The sequence below is a fragment of the Staurois parvus genome, unplaced genomic scaffold (genome assembly GCF_062004578.1).
Source record: "Staurois parvus isolate SC_StPar_1 unplaced genomic scaffold, SC_StPar_1.0 ptg000475l, whole genome shotgun sequence".
NCBI classification, from domain to species: domain Eukaryota; kingdom Metazoa; phylum Chordata; class Amphibia; order Anura; family Ranidae; genus Staurois; species Staurois parvus.
The window spans coordinates 1,017,190-1,040,207 of NW_028318271.1; the positions used below are offsets into that span (position 1 = coordinate 1,017,190).

The following is a 23,018-nucleotide window of genomic DNA, read 5'->3' on the forward strand; positions in this document are numbered from 1 at the left end:
GTCGATCCCTCATTGGCTGGACCACTGCTGCTCTCTTACTAACAGGCAAGATTCTGGGGTGTTCAGGGCAAATGAGGACACAACGTCATTAGGGGATGGGGTTCACTTACCAGGGTGATTTCGCTGCTGATTATGTCCAGCAGCAGAACTGACTGTCTAACATGGCACTTAGTATCACAGTATGAAAATATGACACACAAAGGTACCCTATGGCTGGAGGTGTAAATCTGGAGAAAATTCTTTAGCCAGTCTGCCTAAATACATTTAAGACCAATGACAAGAAAAATATTTCAGCCTGATGCAGTTGCTGTTTGGTCCTAGGTACATGTTCCATTCCAATAATGCGTGGGTGTCAAGCTCAATTCCATCGTGGGCCGCATCAACATTATGGTTACCCTCAAAGGGTCGGTATTATCTGTAAGAATAGATGTCCAAAGCAACCCACCCCTCCTTACATCAGATGTCAACAGCCCCCCCCCCCCACCATCAGAAGTCATGAGCCCCCCACCCTCTCTTACATCACAGTGCACCTCTTACATTACCTTATGCTGCTGCCGGGAAGAAGCTGTGGGCGGAGCTAGGAAGAAGTGCAGGGTCTGGAGGAAGACCAGAGGAGGGCTGGAGCTAGCTGAATGCTGAAACCAGGGGAGGAGGAGATGAGTGGGTGCTGCAGCTGCACAGAGAGGTGCTGGATCTGTAGGAGGAGTTCTGTCCTCCTCTCTGCTGCCAACTGATGAGAAAAGGAGAGGGCGGAGAAGAGGGGGGTGCCACAGCTGCAAGAGAGGTGCGAGGGCCACATGAAATGGCCTAGCGGGCCGGATTCAGCCCACGGGTCTTGTGTTTGACACATATGTCATAGTGGATGAAATGGAAGTGCACAGTATATTGTTCTGTTAACTAACTTGCTCAAACTGTTCTGTGGCATCAACAATGAGGACCTGGCTGCATACATTGGCTTTAAAGCCCAACTCCAGTATAACTTTTACTTACCTGATCTTCCACTCCCCAGATCCATTTATAAACTGGTCCTCAATGTACTCACGTCCAGTGCAGAGCTATGGTCCCGGCATTGGTCTTGTTGGAAAACCTTAGGCCCCTGGAGTGCAAGGGAAAAGAGGCTGTAGGGGAAGGGTGGGGTGCGTGGCAGAAGAATCTAGCTGCACAGGGAAGCATGTAGGAATGGCGGATCAAGTAAGTAACAACTTTATCAAAACCCCTAGACCTAAATAAGCAGTGAACCCTTGTAGTGTAAGCTTCGCTCCACTGCAAGGTAAGATTTTAGTTCAGCATTCAGTTAAGCCTATAGCCTTGGATCCAATTGTTTCCACTTGCAATGATACAAATAGGATTTCAATCTTATAATTAACATTCTGTAATATTTGTTCTGTGGAAAATGTTGCTCCAGGCTTGATCACACGATATCAGTGAGTTCAAATAGAACTTCTAATAATTGACTCTGAATGTCCATCCCATGACCTACTTTTGCTAGGAGCATGCAATGGATTTATTTGGTTATGTAAACAGAATATTTAGAAGTCTAAAGCAATGTGTTCTGTAGCACAGGTAAATTTTAAGGGACTTTTGGCTTGGGAAGCCAAATGCTAGGGCACTGTTACATTAAAGCGGAACTACACTGCATCTGAGTACCACAAAAACAAAAATGCTATTTAATTCCTTTGTATTATTCAAAGAACCTCCCTTATTCATCCATGTCTCCATGCTTTCTTTTGTTGAGAAATCACTGTGAATAACACCCCCGTAGCATTTCTAGCTGTGGCCATCTTGAGTAAGGGCAGATGACTCACATCGCATTTACTTCCTGGAATCCATCTGCCCTTGGCTCAGGCATGCCGGCATGAGGGCATGTTTAGCTGGGATGTATGACATCATTTTGGCCTAGGCCAGAAACCAGGAAGTAACGCAAGAAATGAAAATGGCTAAAACAAGTAGATATAATATGCCTTCCTATCTATTTACTAATGCTAGCAGCATAAGGATTAAAAATAGTAAATGTTGATTGAGAGAGTGAGGTTCTGCTTTAATTGAGGACTGATGTTACCACATGTCCTCATCGCTGGCACCAGTTATTTTAGCCCTAGCTGCAAAGGAAGAAGGAACAACGAGAGATCACTGGTAACATGAGTATAGGGGGGTAGTACGAGGGTTCTTTGCAGAGGCAGTGTCATGTTATCCTACATGGACAAAGTGACTCTATCTCTTTAACTGCAGCGAATAAACAGAGAGTCACCTACTTTGCTATACTGCCTGGCAAGGGTTTCCAGATTACAAGATTGACTGAAAAAAATGAACAATATTTTTGCAGGTAAGATGACTAACATAAAGATTTCTGTAATTTTCATTACCATTTCAATTAATTTTGGCCAATTTTGCAAGAGTGAATCAGCAATGGGAACCAATGGAATTGGAATAGGAATAGAAAATTCCTATTGCCAAATCATTCGTGTGGAGTATAAAAAAAATTCTGGACAGATCACCTTGTAATTTTATTTTTAAAAAAGTGTTTTTCCAATATATTTTCATTACATAGTTAGTCTGGCTGAAAAAAGACAAAAGTCCATCCAGTTCAACCATTACAAAAAAAAAAGAAGTTATAATCCTACACCTATTGTTGATCCAGAGGACGGCAAAAAAACCCAGCAAAGCATGATCCAATTTGCTCCTGCAGGGAAAAAAATCCTTCCTGATCCCCCCAAGAGCCAATCGGATATTCCCTGGATCAACTTTACCTATAAATGTTAGTATCCACTTATATTATGTGTATCTAAGAAACAATCCAGCTCTTTTTTAAAGCAATCCACGGAGCTGGCCAGAACCAACTCTTGAGGGAGTCTATTCCACATTTTCACAGCTCATACTGTGAAGAAACCTTTCCGTGTTTGGAGATTACATTTCTTTACATGTTTTATATTAATAATGATTGGCTCCATTAATGCAAACTGGCATTGCAGTAAATTGAGGTTTTTTGTCGTCTAGTTAATAAAAACACACAGGGGTGGATTTACTAAAGGCACCTAGACTGTGCACTTTGCAAGTGAAGTTGCTCCAGAGCTTAGTAAATGAGGAGAAGCTCTGCTGACTTCCATCATCCAATCCCATGCAAGTAAAAATGCTTTTTTTTTCTATTTTCCTTGCATTTTATTGGGAATTCTTTGCAAAGTAAAGCTTCATCTCATTTACTAAGCTCTGGAGCAACTGTACTTGCAAAGTAACCCCATTGAATAGCTTCCTGTATGAATAACCAATGTACAGTATGTACAGTATATATGGCAATTGCAGCCTTGAAAATGGAAGTCTTAGTAAACCAGCAATATATAACAATACAAAGAACAATTTGCCCAGAAAACATGAAGAATTTCCAGGTATACTTCAGCCATTATAATGGTAACATTTATTCTTGAGATACAACTCAATCTCTTAAAAAAATCAATAAAAAAGTAATGATTTTTCTGTGACTTTGCTCCATGGTCATAACAAAAACTAAACTACAAACTGATATCGTGACTTTTTTGGCAAGATTTATTTTTATCTAAGCTCTGTACGGTAGATTCAGCAAACCCAAGAATATGAGCTATAAAGCTGTGGAATCAGTACCGCGGACTATAGCTGAGTCTGCTTTTAGGTATTGCCACGTAGCACAATAAATAGATAATGGCGATCCACAGTCACTATTTTACATTGGAATTAGGAACTCTGCATTTTCTTAATCCAGATAAATGTTGAGCTGGGGGAATGAAAGGCAATGCAAAATGGAAAAATGTAGTAATATATACAAGCCAATCAAATTTTCCTAAAAATAATATTATCATGAGCTGAAACACATCTTTGTGATAGCGTGCATTACTGCCACACGTTATGTGTGTTGCACGCTTGAATAGCACCCCAATGCACTAGGTCTCTTTCACACTGGCTTCAAGATGTGACAAAAAAAAGCATTTATATGTATTTTTAGGCCTCATTTACGTTGCTTGTGTAGAGTGATCCTTGGTAGTACCCATGGCTGCAAAGCCTTTCCAGCTAAACGGGGAGAAGATGAGGGGTGGTAAAAATGTGGGTCAGCTGTAGGTGAGCAATACCTGGTTTTGACACGTAACTGTTCCCACTTCAGGTTGTATTGCTGAGGTGTTCTGAGTGGAAGTCCCCCCCCCACCTTTTCCCTTGTAGCCTTCTGGGACACACGAGAGGTCCCAGAAGACTGCAGGACCGTTCACAAAGGACAGCGCGGCTTGCCTTGCGGTTGGAACCAGCACCTTCTCCCCATCTTCTTCTGGGTGCCGGGTCTTCAGCTGCCTAGTTGCATGTACATGAGTTAATTCATTCCGGCACCAAGATGCTGTGCGAGAATTTAAACTGAGCTCCACATGCGCAGCTCGGTGTACATTCTACAGAAGACTGCAAACAGGCAGGTATGTCTTGTTTTATTGCAGAAGAGATATAGCATGTCTTGTTGTCAGTTTGGAATAAAGTAAGCTCAATTATCAAAGCTAACAGGATAAAACAGTTTTTGTCAGTTGAAGCCAGTGGTCTCCAAACTATGGCCCTGAGGCCGGATGGAGCACTTTGTTTGCCTTTATCCAGCCCTCGAGGCACTATTCCTCCTACTGATACAAGACCCTATTCCTCCTACTGATACAAGACCCTATTCCTCCCACTGATACAAGACCCTATTCCTCCTACTGATACAAGACCCTATTCCTCCCACTGATACAAGACCCTATTCCTCCTACTGATACAAGACCCTATTCCTCCTACTGATACAAGACCCTATTCCTCCCACTGATACAAGACCGTATTCCTTCTACTGATACAAGACCCTATTCCTCCCACTGATACAAGACCCTATTCCTCCCACTGATACAAGACCCTATTCCTCCTACTGATACAAGACCCTATTCCTCCTACTGATACAAGACCCTATTCCTCCCACTGATACAAGACCGTATTCCTTCTACTGATACAAGACCCTATTCCTCCTACTGATACAAGACCCTATTCCTCCCACTGATACAAGACCCTATTCCTTCTACTGATACAAGACCCTATTCCTTCTACTGATACAAGACCCTATTCCTCCCACTGATACAAGACCCTATTCCTCCTACTGATGCAAGACCCTATTCCTCTCACTGATACAAGACCGTATTCCTCCCACTGATACAAGACCCTATTCCTCCTACTGATACAAGACCCTATTCCTCCCACTGATACAAGACCGTATTCCTCCCACTGATACAAGACCGTATTCCTCCCACTGATACAAGACCCTATTCCTTCTACTGATACAAGACCCTATTCCTCCTACTGATACAAGACCCTATTCCTCCTACTGATACAAGACCCTATTCCTCCTACTGATACAAGACCCTATTCCTCCTACTGATACAAGACCGTATTCCTCCTACTGATACAAGACCCTATTCCTCCTACTGATACAAGAACCTATTCCTCCTACTGATACAAGAACCTATTCCTCCCACTGATACAAGACCATATTCCTCCCACTGATACAAGACCCTATTCCTCCTACTGATACAAGACCCTATTCCTCCCACTGATACAAGACCCTATTCCTCCTACTGATACAAGACCCTATTCCTCCTACTGATACAAGAACCTATTCCTCCCACTGATACAAGACCATATTCCTCCTACTGATACAAGACCCTATTCCTCCCACTGCCACCAAAAATGGAGCACTATTCCTCCCCTGAAGATCAATGATGGGGTACTGTTTACTCCCACTGATCACAATCCCCCCAAAAGTCTCAAGGACAGTAAACTTGCCCTTTGTTTACAAAGTTTGGAGACCTCTGGTTTAAGTCAATGAAATTTGAAAAGTACAGTAGTGTGGTAGAAAATGAAGTGCCTTAAAGAGTAACTCTACTTTTGTTGAAAAAAAGAAAAATCCCTTCTGGGTGAGAGGTGGAGTTTCTCACCACAACTTACATTTCTGTTGGAAAGAATGCAAAAAAATTTACTTGTGTCTTAGTGAAAATTGGTCTGCTAATCACACAAGCAGGAAAGTAAATTTCTGGGGGTGTTCCAACATGACTGCACACCAGTGCACAAAGCAAGGTCCATAAAGACATGGATGAGCGAGTTTGGGGTGGAGGAACCTGACTGGCCTGCACAGAGTCCTGACCTGCGGGAGTAGTACTGCAGTTAAATAGCACCATCAAAATGACCGTCACAGTACCCTACGCCTTCCCTACCCTTACCCCTATCATCGCACTACTTTACCTTTGAAAAGTTGATGAGAGTCAGGACGAGATAACATTCACTAACAGCATTTTATCCATTTTCTTCTTGGTATCCACCATTTGACTTTTTATGATGGATGTACTGTTTTACATGATTTCGTCTTGCACAACTGTTTACAATTTGTGTCGTTTGCTACATGTCATGTCTATGTTTTGACTGTGATCTATGGCTGTATATGCTCTAAATGCTTTTGTCTTCACTTAAAACAATAAAGTATTTTTGGAAAAAATAGCGCCATTAATTTACACAGCTCTTTACATATATATTCACATTAGTCCCTGCCCTCAAGGAGCTTACAATCTAAGGTCCCTAACTCACATTTATACATACACATACTAGGACCAATTTAGACATGAACTAATTAACCTATCAGCATGTCTGTGGAGTGTGGGAGGAAACCAGAGTACCCGGAGGAAACCCACGCAGGCACAGGGAGAAAATGCACATTTATTTTTGCTGACTTACTAATAAACACAAATGGAAAGCCATTTTAGAGATGTGAATAGTTTGTTTTTCCACTGTCAAATAAGAAGCATTGCCTGGATTTGGAGATCTGTCCATGCAGAGAAATAGTTAATTTGCTTTTAGGTCCTGAGGGGATATTCTGGTGAAAAGATCTACATACAGAATTCAATTGCTAATCAACACTAAAGTCGCCAAGCGAGCAGTATGGTGGCTTCTCACTGCTACATTAAGCATAACTAGACAATTTTCTTGATTGCAGGTTGAATACTGTGGTCCGGTTTAACCTGTTCAGATCATTAAAAATGCCTCTTTCATTATCTTCTATCGATCCCTTAAGCTTAACAGTATGATGCCATGCAGTAAACATGATGGATGCTTGATTGCCAGTGACGCTTGTTCACTTAACCCCTTCATAACCAGGGCGTTTGAATGGCACCATATCCAAAGTTTGCTGTTTAGCAGTAATTAGATTGAACTGCAAATAGCAATTTGAATGCTTTGTGCATAAACACAAAAATGATTTATTTCTGAGAGGACATCTTTCTGAAATGCGTATATAAAATTAACATTTTAATTTGTGCGTATTAACAATATAATTAGAAGTCAGCATACAATGGAAAGAAAAGGCAGCTAGCTAAGAGGTCGATATGCAAAAAATACCTCCCAGCTAAATGGATGTAAACTGCAAAGTCTAAGTGTTGTAAATTATGGAAAAACACATTAACAAATAAACTATACAAAATGTGTCAAAAAACATGATCCAATAAATAAATAATGCATACAATGATAATTCATAAAGATTTAAAGTGTATCCAAACGTGATTAAAGTAAATAGGTACGTATAAATTTTTAAAAAATAATAATAATTTTATATATATATATATATATATATATATATATATATATATATATAGTATATGTATATGTGTATACATGTTCAGTAATGCACAAAGGACTTCCACAATTAATCTGTTAAGTAACACAGACTGCACCTTTTGTTATTTCATGTTTTTTTATGAATTGGTGGAACTTTTAAATTTTTTATGGATTAATAAATTTCTTAGTATATATATATATATATATATTTATACACATTATATTGCCAAACGTATTGGGCCACCCCTCCAAATCATTGGATTCAGGTGTTCCAATCACCTCCATGGCCACAGGTGTATAACATCAAGCACCTAGGCATGCAGACTGCTTCTACAAATATTTGTGAAAGAATGGGTCGCTCTCAGGAGCTCAGTAAGTTTAAGAGTGGTACCGTGATAGGTTGCCACCTATGAAATAAGTCCATCTGTGACATTTCCTTGCTACTAAATATTCCACGGTCAACTGTTAGTGGGATTATAACAAAGTAGAAGCAACTGGGAAAAAACAGCAACTCAGCCACGAAGTGGTAGGCCACGTAAAACGACGGAGTGGATTCAGCACATGCTGAAGCGCACAGTGCGCAGAAGTCGCCAACTGTCTGCAAAGTCAATAGCTAAAGACCTCCAAACTTCATGTGGCCTTCAGATTAGCACAACAACAGTGCATAGAGAGCTTCATGGAATGGGTTTCCATGGCCGAGCAGCTGCATCCAAGCCTTACATCACCAAGTGCAATGCAAAGCATCAGATGTAGTGGTGTAAAGCATGCTGCCACTGGACTCTAGAGTAGTGAAGATGTGTTCTCTGGAGCGATAAATCACGCCTCTCTGTCTGGTAATCCAATGGACATGTCTAGGTTTGGTGGTTGCCAGGAGAACAATACTTGCCTGACTGCATTGTGCCAAGTGTAAGGTTTGGTGGAGGGGGGATTATGGTGTGGGGTTGTTTTTCAGTGGTTGAGCTTGGCCCCTTAGTTCCAGTGAAATGAACTCTTAAGGCATCAGCATACCAATTCATTTTGGACATTTTGGACAATTTCATGCTCCCAACTTTGTGGGAACAGTTTGGGGATGGCCCCTTCCTGTTCCAACATGACTGCACACTGGTGCACAAAGCAAGGCCCATAAAGACATGGAGGAGCGAGTTTGGGGAGGAGAAACTTGACTGGCCTGACCTCAACCCAATAGAACACCTTTGGGGTGAATTAGAGTAGAGACTGCAAGCCAGGCCCTCTCGTCTGACATCCGTGCCTGACATCACAAATGCACTTCTGGAAGAATGGTCAAACATTCCCATAGACACACTCCTAAACCTTGTGGACGGCCTTCCCAGAAGAGTTTAAGTTTAATCACCATTGAATACACTTTGAATCTTTATGAATTATGATTGTTTGTATTTATTTACTGGATCACACCTTTGCCACATTTTATATAAATTTATTTACTGGTGTGTTTTTCCATAATTTATAACATTTAGGCATGCACTTTACATCTACAGTTTGCATGTATTATTTAGGAAAAAAATAGGAACCCCCCCTCCCTAAAGATAAGCAATCTTCTTAAATTTCTCTCAAATGTTGTCAACAGTAATATTTAGCACCCAGATTAAATATTAAACATATTCTGTTGTTTACCCTGATTTCTGAATTTATTTATTTATTTGCACATTTTGGATTTTATTTATTTATTTATTTATTTATCGAGTTTATATAGCGCCAAAGGGTTTGCTCAGCGCTGTACAATAGGGGATTTATCAGTTAGCCTCAGAATATGCATTCCTATATTGATTTATAAAGTGCATGTCCAGGATTAACTGAAATATTAACATCAATAAAGTGTGTTCAAAGCCAAAAGAACCATTTTTTTCTTGTAGCTTTGATAGTGTAGGGAAGAGTTAGCGACCCTGTTTTCCATGTTCCAACTGGCAAGTGTCACCCTATTTACTTGACCTGGTGACCATTGTCACCCAGACAAAAAAAAAGGGGAAATTCAAAACTTTGGGTTGCCGCTGGAACAAACAAAAGAGACAAAATCTTCCAATGGGGACATTTGTTGCAACTGTCATTTTGGAGAGATTTTCTTTTACTTTCTGTTCTGTCTTTATGGCAGGAAGCCAAGGGAAATCTCCCTCGAGAAAAACAAAAAAAAAATGACACAGGTTTTATATGTCTGTATTAACAAAAAAATGTTTTGGCTTACATTTACATTATTGCAACATTGTAGCACATTTTCCCTTTGTTTTGTGTTTAAAAAAAATAGGCAAAGGGCCACAGATGTACTGGAACTGCAGGAAGTCACAAGACAAGAGGCTGCAGCAAAGCTGATATGCATAAGTCAACACAATGGGGTTGACTTCCAAAAAGTGGGGAGTATAAGATCTGCTGCAGCTGTGCATGGTAGTCAATCAGTTTCTAACATCAGCTTGTTTGATTAAAGTAGTTGTAAACCCTATAGACACAGTGAAGTGACTGGCCTCGGGTGATACACAGAGATTAAAGGAATCCTCCTACATAAGTTGTACCTTTTTATCTGTAGTCTTCTCTTCTCTACATCTGTTCAAAGTCCAGAATTTTTAAAGCTTGCCTGAGCTGTCAGAAAAAAAGGAAGGAGAACTGAAGTTACACATGCAGAGCTCAGTGAGGAGACTTCTGAGAGCTAATTGTAGGGAAGAGACACACTCCCTCCCCTTCACACAGCTCACAGGAACAGAGCTGAGGCCATCAATCACAGACTGTGTTCTGGAGCTCCCTCCCCTGTCACTTTTTTTCTCTTGGTGTAATCAGACAGAAATTACACTAATAAAGAAACACACACTATAGAGTTATATGCTTTGTTTATATTTCATGTCTGAGGTCTACAACCACTTTAAGATTTGACAAAAAAAACTGGAAGCTGATTGGTATCATAGCTGCACCAGATTTTGCACTCTCCGGTTTTAGTAAATCAACCCCACTGTGTATAAGTGCATAGGTGTACACAGTGTGTGTGAAATCAGTCTGGCATGCACAAGAACCAGGATTAACATACATGTGTCATCCATAGGAAGGTGTAAGGGTTAAAAGTGCATGCTTATCCTGGGTGTTACCTGAACATAGATGGTGCTGGCAAATCTGGGGACAGAGGAAGAACACTGTGAGCTCTGTGATAGGTAATAAATGCCAGTGTTACACTTTACTTTAGCATGCATGCACTTAGCATCAACAAAAAATCTCAGTAGATATGCTTTAAGAAGACTCACAAATATGACTGTAACTGGAAAAATTCTGCTTTACTCGGTTCATTTAAATTGGCAAATTATTCAGTATTGGTAATAAACACAAAGACTGTTCAAGCACAGAACTATTTTTCATGGCAAATTTGCATAGAAATTGTAGCCTTTTCCAGTAAAGCACCACTCATTAATAAGTATCAGATTTGTAATGCATTGAATGTCTGTGACACTTTTGCAGTGCATATTATAATAAGCATTGTATGCATTCAATACACTTCTCCTCTACCAAAGCTGTGGAGAATGTGAAATTAATATTGTATTCATGTAAAATAAATCCGCTCCCAACTGTGAAATATTGTAAAATACATTTCTTTTGTGCTTTATCCTTACAATGAAGGAAATTTGAAAAAACGTTTGCATAGTTGGTACATATATATATATATTATTGGGAAACCTGCCTTTACACGCCCATGAACTTTAATGGCATCCCAGTCTTAGTCCATAGGACTCAATATTGAGTTGGCCCGCCCTTTGCAGCTATAACAGATTCAACTCTTCTGGGAAGGCTGTCCACAAGGTTTAGGAGGGTGTCTATGGGAATGTTTGACCATTCTTCCATTTGTGAGGTCAGGCACTGATGTCGGATGAGAAGGCCTGGCTCACAGTCTCTGCTCGAATTCATCCCAAAGGTGTTTTATCGGGTTGCAGGCCAGTCAAGTTCCTCCACCCCAAATTTGCTCATCTTGTGTTTAGGGACCTTGCTTTGTGCACTGGTGCACAGTCGTGTTGGAACAGGAAAGGGCCATCCCCAAACTGTTCCCACAAAGTTGGGAGCATGAAATTGTCCAAAATGTCTTGGTATGTTGATGCCTTAAGAGTTCTCTTCACTGAAACTAGGGGACCAAAGCAAAACCCCTGAAAAACAACCCCACACCATAATCCCCCTCCACCAAACTTTACAATTGGCACAATGCAGTCAGGCAAGTATTGTTCATCTGGCAACTGCCAAACCCAGACACGTCCATCGGATTGCCAGACAGAGAAGAGTGATTCATCACTCCAGAGAACACATCTCCACTGCTCTAGAGTCCAGTGGCAGCGTGCTTTACACTACTGCATCTGACGCTTTGCATTGCACTTGGTGATGTAAGGCTTGGATGCAGCTGCTCAGCCACTGAAACCCATTCCATGAAGCTCTCTACACACTGTTGTTGTGCTAATCTGAAGGCCACATGAAGTTTGTAGGTCTTTAGCTATTGACTCTGCAGACAGTTGGCAACCTCTGCACACTGTGCGCTTCAGCATGAGCTGACCCCATTCTGTAATTTTACGTGGCTTACCACTTTGTGGCTGAGTTGCTGTTGTTCCCAGTTGCTTCCACTTTGTTATACCACTAACAGTTGACCGTGAAATATTTAGTATCAACTAATTATTGCACTGGTGGCAACCTATCACAGTACCACGCTTAAACTTACTTAGCTCCTGAGAGCGACCCATTCTTTCACAAATGTTTGTAGAAGCAGTCTGCATGCCTAGGTGCTTGATGTTATACACCTGTGGCCATGAAGGTGATTGGAACACCTGCATCCAATGATTTGGAGGGGTGGCCCAATACGTTTGGCAATATAGTGTGTATAAATATATATATATACATACTAATAAATGTATTAATCCAAAAATGTTATACACCTGTGGCCATGGAGGTGATTGGAACACCTGAATTCAATGATTTGGATGGATGTGCTGTGTTCTGCCATGCTGTAAAAAGAGAGCTTCTTGTCATCCGGGGTTTTCATTAAGGCAGGTTGTGGGACTCCAGGGTGCTTGCCTGGATTTTCAGTTTCCTCAGAGGTTTGTAAATCCCTATTTGGGACCTTGAAGTCAGGAGGCTTCGTAAAGAGTTGGGAGCGATGAAGTCTCCAATCCTTGGTTCAGTGTTTGCGGACAACCAGCATACTGATATGTTTATAAAGCTTTTATTAGATAGGCGCAGTGTTCAGGGCTCCATCCCTGCACCTGGCGCACAGAGGAGATTTCCGCCCAGGAGCCAATAGAGCCCCACCTAGGACACTGGTGGGAGCCCGTGCAGCAGGAAGCTGCTAGGTGTATGCACAAAGCCTGAGTCTGGAGGCTGTATGGATGATACAGACAGAGGGTCTGAAGTGTGAGGCAAGAGCAGTAGAGCTGCAATTACCATCATAGAGGTTGAATGTGAATTTCTTTGGTGGAAGATGAATGCTGAAAAAAAGCTGTGTGGGTATCCTTTGTGTTGAACTTGAGCTTTGTATTAATAAAAATGGGTAAGCCCTCAGAATGAAGATATTTGGGAGTGGCTGAGTCCTTAATGTCCTACCATTTGAAGCTCAGTCTCACAATGTACACTCACTGGCCACCTTATTAGGTACACCTTGCTAGTGCCAAGAAAATCTCCCTCACACCATTACACCACCAGCCTGAACTGTTGATACAAGGCAGGATGGATCCATGCTTTCATGTTGTTTACATCAAATTCTGACCCTACCATCTGAATGTCGCAGCTGAAATCGAGACTCATCAGAGCAGGCAACGTTTTTCTAATCTTCTATTATCCAATTCTGGTAAGCCTGTGCAAATTGTAGCCTTATTTGTTGTTAGCTGACAGGAGTGGCACCCAGTGTGGTCTTCTGCTGCTGTAGTCCATCTGCTTTACGTTTTGACATGTTGTGTGTTCCGAGATGGTATTCTACATACCTTGGTTGTAGCGAGTGGTTATTTGAGTCTATCAGCTCGAACCAATCTGCCCATTCTCCTCTGACATCAACAAGGCATTTTCGTCCACACAACTGTCACTCAGTGGATATTTTCTCTTTTTTCAGACCATTCTCTGTAAACCCTAGAGATGGTTGTGCGTAAACATCCCAGTAGATCAGCAGTTTTTAAAATACTCAGACTAACAACAATGCCATGTTCAAAGTCACTTAAGTTCCCTTTCTTCCCCATTCTGAAGCTCAGTTTGAACTTCAGCTAGTCGTCTTCACCACGTCTAGATGCCTAAATGCATTGGGTTGCTGCCATGTTGTTGGATGATTAGCAATTTGTGTTACCTAGCAATTGAACAGGTGTACCTAATAAAATAGCCAGTGAGTGTATATGTAGCGCTCACCCCCAGAGAGGCCACAGGTTCTCCCACAGTAGTACAGTGGCTGCCATCCACAAGCACAGTTCCATGCCCACCAACAATATAGACTCAGGTCTATGGTGAAGTAATTTAGAATTTATTTCTGAATAACTTGAAACAAGAGAAGGGTTCAGGGGTTTCAGTATGCAATAGTAGCAATCAATAGGAGGACAAACGTCTAGCGCATATTCTAAAGTTCCAAATCAAGCTTACTCACAACGTCCCAGGAGCTGACTGCCACTCAGCCTCCACAAGTAGATCCTTAATGAGAGAGATAAAACATTCTTTTCCAGACCAGGACTCTAGGACTGTGCACTCCAGCAAAAGTCCATTAGCAATCTTCTTCAGGCCCTCAGCCCAGCTCTTTATTGATGTGTTTTTTCCATAATTAATAACATTTGGGCTCTGCAGTTTACATTCACTTTTTTTCATAGTAGAACAGGGTTCGGACTGAAGGATTGCTGTGCTATATAAATCCAGAACAGTGATATGTTGGCCTGATAGCTCAGCCTGCAAAACTAATAGAGGCCATAACGCTGAGCTATAAATCCTGTACATTGCCTTGGTGGTCTGATGGATCAGGCTGTAAAAAGAATAGAGGGCACTGTGCTGTCAAATGTAAATCTAGAACATAAAACATTTGAACTCATGGATCAGATTAGATGGAAAGTGTATCTAGAGCCAAAATGTTTTTTTGATTTGTATGGGATGGAGTAGTAACCATCCTGTCTCCGCTCTTCTCTCTCTTTGTCTTGGTGACCATTGTCATTGGCACATACCCACATGGAAGAAAAATATAGTTTTAAATACATTTTAAAAATATTTTTCCCAAATGTTTTCACATATATTTGAAATACTACAATTTTGGCCATATTCAATATATTTCAAATTATATTTCAAAACACACACACATATATATATATATATATATATATACTGCAGATTGAAATGCATTTTTTATATATTAAAAAATATATGAAAAGTCACAAATATATATATTTATTGAAATAGGGCAGCACAGTGGCTAAATGGTTAGCACTTCCGCCTGGCAGTACTAGGGTCTTTGGTTCGAATCCCAGCCACGGCACCACCTGCCTGGAGTTTGCATGTTCTCCCTGTGCCTGCGTGAGTTTCCTCCGGGTACTCCGGTTTCCTCCCATACTCCAAAGACATGCTGGTAGGTTAATTGGCTCCTGTCTAAATTAAAATTGAAATATCCTCCTGCGCTCAACTATGAAATTACCTAAAAAATAGCCAGCTGCTATTACCTATTCCCTATACCTCAGGATGTGTAAATTATAACAAAAAATGGTGAAGCGCTATGCAAATGCAACAAATCAGTGTATATACACACAAATATAGGTGAATAAATATACATTAATAAGCAATAATTAAAACTATAGATTTATAGAGTTAGGACCACAGATGATCAGGGTGCCGTGATGTGGCTCTGTGGCTTACATATGTATTTGCAAATGTGTGCTAACTAAACCCCTGTTTTTAAATGCATGTTGTTAGACACGTTAATTTGGTTTTTGATAGTTGGCTAACTGGCTGGCAGATTGAACTGGCTTTCTTATCCCCCTTTTTGATAAGTGATACCTATCCATGTTCCTTGCTGATAAAAGCCATTTTTAGACTGGGGTTGCTGACCAATGTTGTTGGTTAGCTGGCTGGCAAGTTGAACAGGGTAGCCCTATTTATATTTCGTATGTGATGCCCGTCCATGTTCACTGCTGAAAAAGCCAGTTATAGACCTGGGTTGGTGACCAGTATTTTGAATGGCACAGTGGAGCACCTGCTTCAGTCAGCACCTGCCTGTAGATAGGCCCCTTCCCAGGGCCCCCTCCCCGGCTCCACACTCCAGCCTCTCATTCTATCTTTCACCCGACACTCTCCTGACTCTGCACAGGCTCTGCCACTTTTGAGTGTTGCTCTGGACACCATGCCGAGCCTCATGCCAGGGTCCCTCAAACATGCAGATCTGAGCCTCCTCCCCTCCTCCACTCCTCTTCCTGAAGGTTCACTAAGTTTCTGGAAGAGTTGGAGGGCTCCAGAAGCCCTGACCTGTTAGAGCCTCCCAGACTGTCTTGAGGTGAACTCTTGTCTCACTCACAGGCTGACTCATCCCCAGGCTGCTACTCCACCTCTGCCTAAAAAAAAAACCAACAAACAGGCTATCTTACTAACCTGGAGTGTGTTACACATGATACAAATGGGCTATGATTGGCCCTGTCTGTACAGTGTGATCACTGACTAATCGTAGATATCAAAGCTTTCATTTTTTGTAATTAAAATAACAAACATGTCATGCTAAACTGCTCTGTGCAATAGTTTTGCACAGAGAAACCCCAATCCTCCTCTTTTGGGTGCCCCCGCCGGCATGCTCAGCTTTTCCTCTTCTTTGTGTGTCACCACACAATTGCTGATAAACGGATGCCCACATAAAAATTCAAAAACTGTAAGAGTGTGTATGGAGAGATTAGCAAGCATGGAACAAGCAAGAAAAATTTGAATCAACTCAGAAGAGCATGTATTAAAAAAAAAATGTAACTAAGTGGAATCAACAAATGAAAGTCAGATTGTTAAACCTCTAGTGGTACAAATGCAGCTAACAAACCATAAATGCAATTGGATAGATAGATAAATGAAAGTGAATTAAAAAGTGAATTAAAATAAAACGTATATTTCAAAATGAGCAGATAGTGGATTGAGTGGATGACATCCTGAAGATCAAATGACATTTGAATTGAACAGCATATAAATTATGTATATATAAATTAAATATTAAATTACGGATCCCAGAGGCAGGCGATGACAAGCTGTTGTGCTAGAAGACTGTGCAGCCACCTATATACCAGCAGGGCAACTGAGTACTGAAAAACAGAAAAGAAGGGAGAAAGGGGGCGCAAAAAAGCCTCATGGTGTAGTATCAACTTTTATTGATAATTAAAACAAAATATAGTGATGTACTCACAAAAGGGACAAACTGCAGCGAGTCTTGTAGACACATTCAGTAGAAGATCTGAACAACCCCATCTGGGATGGGCAAGCATCAGTGGAATGGAATGTCGCTCACAGTCGGCAGCTGCTAAGATCTTCGCTCTGGTCTACTCCTACAGTGAAGGTGTAAAGACTTCTAGGCTACGCATTTCGTGAATGGAAACTTCTTTCTCAGTTAGAATGTGAGTGCATCACTATATTTTATTTTTCTTGTCAATAAAGTTGTTACTACACCTTGAGGCTTTTTGCACCCCTTTCTCCCTTTCTTTCTGTTTTTCAGTACCATAGGAAGCTGCTTCTTATGGAGGCACACATGCAGGCTTGCTTCCAAGCCCCACCCGCCACTCCCATGTCATAGGATTTGATTGACAGGAGCTGAAGCCAATGGCTCTCGCTGCTATTAGTCTGTCCAGTGAGGAGTGAGAGAGCCAGGAAAGCTGCTGCTCTCATGCACATCACTGGATCAAGATCAGGCTCAGGTAAATATAAGGTGGGTGAGGGGGGATCCTTTGCAACAGAAGGTTTTTTACCTTAATGGATAGAATGTAAAACAGCTTAAGACTTTAGAGCAAGCTTTGTGAGTTGAATCAAAGAAGACAAACTTTCCTTCATTGTGGACCATGCTGGGTTTTATGCAAAAGTGATTTATTGTAGTATTTGAAATCCACTGCGTACCATTGCAGGGAATGCTATCAGGATTGCCATGACCCATTTAAGTATCAGATGGAACAAATAGATTTCATTTTGATGCCTCTGACCAGCTGAGTCATGATTCAATTCAATGTCAGCTCTACTACAAACTAAATAGTAGACACATTGTTCAATACATGGGAACAGTTACTGCCCACAGCTGACTGATGGGACCAATTCTGTACACCTGGGCTGGGGCTATGTGCTCCATTTTTAGCCTTCTGGATTCCAATAGATCATTGGAGAGATTTTATGAGCAGTACTGTTATCTGGCTTTGATATATGACAACAATTTATATTAGGAGGGGAAGCTGCACATAAAACCAAGGACACTGTCAGAGGGATGTTATAGTGGTGTGTCTGTAGTGCCAGAATTTCTTGTTACAAATGTGTTACATTTCTGTTTCAATATCTTCATTGAAATTTGAGAAAGTTATGACAAGCTATGATTTGCCCACACAGGAGCGACATCAAACTGGCATGTAAAGAAACAGCGTGAGTATGCATAATAAGCAACATAACAATAAACTGTTACCTGGACAAGATAGGACCAGGTTAAAGTGATTCTAAAGGCGTATTTATTTTCAAGAAAAAAACAAACATGTCTATACTTACCTGCTGTGTGCAGTGGTTTTGCACTGAGCAGCCTGGATCCTCCTCTTCTCGGGTCTCCCGCAGGCTCTCTTGGCTCCTCCCTCCTGTCGGGTGCCCCCAGAGCAAGCAATGGGGGCACCCGCTGCTCCATATATCCATTCACACACGAAGCCACAGCTTGGCCACAACCCCTCTCTCTTCTCATTGGCTCACTGGCTGTGATTGACAGCAGTGGGATCCAATGGCTACCGCTTCTGTCTCAGCCAATAAGAAGAGGGAGTCCCACAATAGCTGAGACTCCATTGCACATCGCTGGATCAAGAGGGGGCTTAGGTGAGTATTAGGAGGGGCTGAGGGGGGGGATGCTGCACACAGAAAGTTTTTTACTTTCATGCATAGAATGCATGAAGGTAAAAAAACCTTGAGCCTTTAGAACCATTTTAAAGATTAGGTAAATATTCCAGACAACACTGCACTGTCTCCTAGAGAACATCAGTCTTCAATAATATCCTTCTTTTTAGGAATAAAGAGGAGAGGAAGGAAAGAAAGCAATTAAAAGGGAAAGAAAGAATAAAGAGGGAGAGATAGGCCCTATGAGAGGGTGAGTACCATGGACATGAGACCTGACCAAAGGAAATGAGGTTTATAGTCAACCATAGCTAGTTGGACCAAGAACGGGAGGGAGACTTTTGAAAATGTTGCATATGATTCCTTCAAAATACTGGACATCTGCTCACTAACCATCAGAGCTGTCATCCTGGTTTTCTCCCCCTGGAAAGCAACAGAGTCTTCCAGGCCTGAGCAATGGTTCATTTGGCAGTGATAAAAAGGTATGAAGCCAAGGGCAACCAAACTGATAAGAGGCATGGAGGAGCTCAGCTACGAGGAAAGAATAGAGGAACTGAATTTCTTCTCTCTTGAGAAGAGGAGATTGAGGGGGATATGATCAATATGTATAAATACATCAGTGGTTCATATAGTGAACTCGGTGTAGAGTTGTTCACCCTGAATACCTCTTGGCCAGGGATTTGGGCAGCTTGGTGAAGGGGAGATTTCATCTGGAGTCTGAGGAGGTACACAAGCAGGAGGTGGCTAGATCTCCAAGAAGAGAAGAGAAAACCCTTTCTGACTACTTGTATGTAGTCCCAGAGTGTTGTCCCCAGTATTACAGTTCCTTGGGCATCCCATGTATCCCTCATCTCCATCCAAGTTTCAATCCCCTATTAAAATCCAAAAGACCAAGTTCAAGGACTGTTTACTGTCTCTGGAGTGCAAGTCTGGAAGGAAATGTGTGTTGCCTGGCTGTGTACAACTATAGGGGGACCCAAATCTCTAGTGACTCCTAAGGGGGGTAGTGCTACAGGTAAAAGAGGTAAGAATGGGTACATCAACTAAGCTCCTTGAGGACAGGGACCGATGCAATATACAATATATGTGTAAAGTGCTCTGTAAAATTGATGGTGCTATATACAGTAAGTACTACTATTATTACTACTACTACTACTACTACTACTACCACTACTAATAATAATAATAAAAAATTCTGCAGCACAAGAAACTCTTACATTGCCTTTTGTTTAGCTGATAGGAGGAAAGTAAAACACCCATATATGTTTGAGCATGTGATTAATTCCCTCATTCCACATGATCCATTGACTCCTATTGCAAGGGGGGTGATTTCCACTGTCCCTCAATGTAACAGGTCTGATTCTTATTTACCCCTAATGTAAGGGTGCTGATTTTCACTGACCCCCAATGTAAGGGTGCTTGTTTCCACTGGCCCCCAATGTAAGGGTGCTTGTTTCCACTGGCCCCCAATATAAGGGTGCTTGTTTCCACTAACCCCCAATGTAACTGGGCACTTTTAAAATTAACCTCAATGTAGGGGTGACAATTGCCACTGACCACCAATGTAGGAGGGGGGGCGTTTCCACTTCCAATGTAAGGGCCATTGTTCATCATTAATGTTATGATTTAATTTAGTAGTATGTGGGGTGTCACATATTCTAAATAAACTCTACATTCTTAATTCTTTATTTTTTCCTATAAATACAACATACTGATTACAACAATAGTGCTATCCTTGCCGGGATCACTTAATAATGCTTGTCCCCTGTAATTGCCCTGACCGTGCAAGCCTCCTGACACCTCTGACACTCTGGGTTCAGACATATTTCATTACTAATAGTACAAAAGACACAATTCTTTAATAACCTCTATAGTAGTCTTGTTCAAAAGTGTAGGCTACAGGAATAATGGGTTTAGGATTTACAATATATTGCCAAGAGTATTGGGACACCCCTCCAAACCATTGGATTTAGTTGTTCCAATTACCTCCATGGCCACAGGTGTATAAAATCAAGCACCAAGGCATGCAGACTGCTTCTACAGACATTTGTGAAAGAATGGGTTGCTCTCAGGAGCTCAGTGAATTCCAGCGTGGTACCATGATAGGTTGCTACCTGTGCATTAAGTCCATCCGTGAAATTTGCTGGCTACTAAATATTCCACGGTCAACTGTTAGTGGTATTATAACAAAGTGGAAGCAACTGGGAACAACAGCAACTCAGCGATGAAGTGGTAGGCCACATAAAATGACAGAGCGGGGTCAGCACACGTTGAAACTCATAGTGTGCAGAAGTCACCAACTGTCTGCAGAGTCCAAAGCTAAAGATCTCCAAACGTCATGTCGCCTTCAGATTAGCACAACAACAGTGCATAGAGAGCTTCATGGAATGGGTTTCCATGGCCGGGCAGCTGCATCCAAGCCTTACATCACCAAGTGCAATGCAAAGCATCGGATGAAGTGGTGTAAAGCACGCCGCCGCTGGACTCAAGAGCAGTGGAGATGTGTTCTTTGGAGTGACGAATCACGCTTCTTTGTCTGGCAATCCGATTGACATGTCTGGGTTTGGCGGTTGCCGGGAGAATGGTGCTTGCCTGACTGCACTGTGCCAAGTGTAAACTTTGGTGGACGGGGATTATGGTGTGGGGTTGTTTTTCAGGGGTTGGACTTGGCCCCTTAGTTGCAGTGAAGGGAACTCTTAAGCTATCAGCATACCAAGACATTTTGGACAATTTCATGCTCCCAACTTTGTGGCCACAGTTTGGGGATGCCCACTTCCTGTTCCAACATGACAGTACAACAGTGCACAAAGCAAGGTCCATAAAGACATGAATGAGTGAGTTTGGAGTGGAGAAACTTGACCGGCATGCAGAGTCCTGACCTCAACTCGACAGAACCTTTGGGATGAATTAGAGCGGAGACTGCGAGCCAGGCCTTCTCGTCTGACATCAGTGCCTGACCTCACAAATGCGCTTCTGGAAGAATGGTCAAACATTCCCATAGGCACCCTCCTAAACCTTGTGGACGGCCTTCTCAGAAGAGTTGAAGCTGATATAGCTGCCAGGGGTGGGCCAACTCAATATTGAACCCTGCGGACTAAGACTGGGATGCCCTTAAAGTTCATGTTCGTGTAAAGACAGATGTCCCAATACTTTTGGCAATATAGTGTACAACTTCTGTTAACGCATAAAAGCAGAATACTGGTAAAATAGGAATAATCATATAGTAATGTTTAAGAGGTTATACAGTCATGAGCAGTAAGGGGGAAAAGGCTTATTGACTTATTAGCTCCCTCTGTGCCACCAACGGCATGTCAGGGCATTCAGAGAACTATGTAAATGTATACTCTGGCATAACTAGATATAAGTACCCTTAGTTAAATAACAATGGCCTTAGAAGAGGAAAGGTCCCTTTAACTAGAGTTTGCAACTTGAGTCCTGTGATGTTTAAAATTCCTGATATGGTGGTATCCGCTGTCTTCTGCTAGCAATGGTGGGGCCCATAAACATTAGTGAATACTGGTAAGTTAATGAAGGTAAACAGATAGGCAGTGGTACTGTTCAAAGCAAAGGTCTCTTAGTAACTGATGTGTAAAGGTGTCTGCATGCAGTGTCTCTAGAGTGATGACAAAAAGAGGTTGGGAATCCTCATGCTCACCAATCCCATGAATAGCACAATCTGCTAGGAACAAGAGTTCTTGCCCAGGCTCTTGGCTGTTTGCAGGGATATGCAGAGTTACCACCTGACAGCCTGTCAGCACAACGAGCAGAGATGTCTGTGTGAAGGCCAGACAGTGACAGTCTCCCAGTAATACGCCAACAATCTGTCTCTGGAGGAGAACAACAGTCCCCATGTGTTCAGCTCTGAATCCCACACCAAGAGAGCAGAGATGTCTGTGTGAATCCCACAGTGCAAGGAGCAGAGATGTCTGTGTGAAGGCCGGACAGTGACAGTCCCGGTGTGGCAATTAGCATTACAGTTGTGCTGAACTGATGTGCAGATTCCCCCAGCAATAGGCCAACAATCTGTCTCTGAAGCAGAACGGCAGTCCCCCTGTTTTCAGCTCTGAATCCCACACCAAGAGAGCATGCCATTCCCTTGCTGTAGAATATATCTGCTTTCTCAGCATCCTTCTCATTCACCAGCTCTATGATAGTTGTAGTCCAATCAGCACTCAGGAACACAGGATGTATTGGCTATAGGACTACAGGTCCCAATATCCTCTGCAGGGGCGGACTGACCATTTGGAAACTTGGGCACTGCCCAAGAGCCTGGGGTCAGTAGGGGGCCCCATGAGATGCCCCTGGTACCTTTTTCATAGGCTTTTTTGAGTTTGGGCCCCATGATCTCCTATTGCCCGTGGGCCCCATGAGTTGTCAGTCCGCCCCTGATCCTCTGC

The 23,018-nt window shown here is 42.0% G+C and overlaps 1 long non-coding RNA gene across 2 annotated transcripts in view; it reads left to right on the plus strand.

Annotated features, from left to right (window-relative positions):
- The first annotated feature begins 2,137 nt into the window (after positions 1–2,137).
- LOC149452378 (uncharacterized) overlaps positions 2,138–23,018 on the plus strand; it is a 106,113-nt gene continuing 85,232 nt past the window's right edge. For both annotated transcript variants that reach the window (XR_016314874.1, XR_016314875.1), the window contains exon 1: positions 2,138–2,323. This is a non-coding gene — a long non-coding RNA (uncharacterized LOC149452378). The remainder of the gene's footprint in view (positions 2,324–23,018) is intronic.